This window comes from Echinops telfairi, unplaced genomic scaffold, assembly GCF_000313985.2.
Source record: "Echinops telfairi isolate 266 unplaced genomic scaffold, ASM31398v2 ScPeMD7_7410;HRSCAF=8448, whole genome shotgun sequence".
Classification (NCBI taxonomy): Eukaryota; Metazoa; Chordata; class Mammalia; order Afrosoricida; family Tenrecidae; genus Echinops; species Echinops telfairi.
The window spans coordinates 11,291,906-11,292,502 of record NW_022111310.1 but is presented as its reverse complement, the minus strand read 5'-3'; positions in this window follow the sequence as shown (position 1 = coordinate 11,292,502).

The following is a 597-nucleotide window of genomic DNA, read 5'->3' as shown; positions in this document are numbered from 1 at the left end:
AGAGGAGTCCCTGGGTGGTGCCAACGGTTCTTGTATCAGCTGCTAATGATAAAGGTTGTAGGCTGGAGTCCACCCAGAGGCCCCCAAAGAAACGCCGGGCATTCACTGCGACACCACCAGCCACGGAAAACCCTCTGGAGCCCAGTTCCACCCTGACGCGCGTGGGCTGCAGTGCATTGGATTTGACAGAAAGGGAGATGGAATTCCTTGGGTGTCTCCAACTCCCGTGCGGCTGATTTGTAGGGGGAACGAGGGGTTTCTTTACCTCATGCTGCTCATGAACTCATCTCTTTCTTTCTCCGTTGCTGGGTTTTCCTTATGGATAATTCTTATTTCCCAAATTTTATGGCTGCATGTGAATGTAGAAGGAAAGGGGTTGGGGGAAGAAGGGAACTTTAATTCATAATTGGAATGGTTTGAGTATGGAAATAGAGGATCAAACTGAAGCAAGAAAAAACAAAAAAACCAAATTCAAAGGTTAGCCTCCTGGCAACATTTTGATGTTAGGCCAATGACACTCACTTCCAACTCCTGACAGGTACAAAGACAATACATGTGTTGTTGCAAGCCATTAGGTGTGTGGTCTTCTGTTACGGC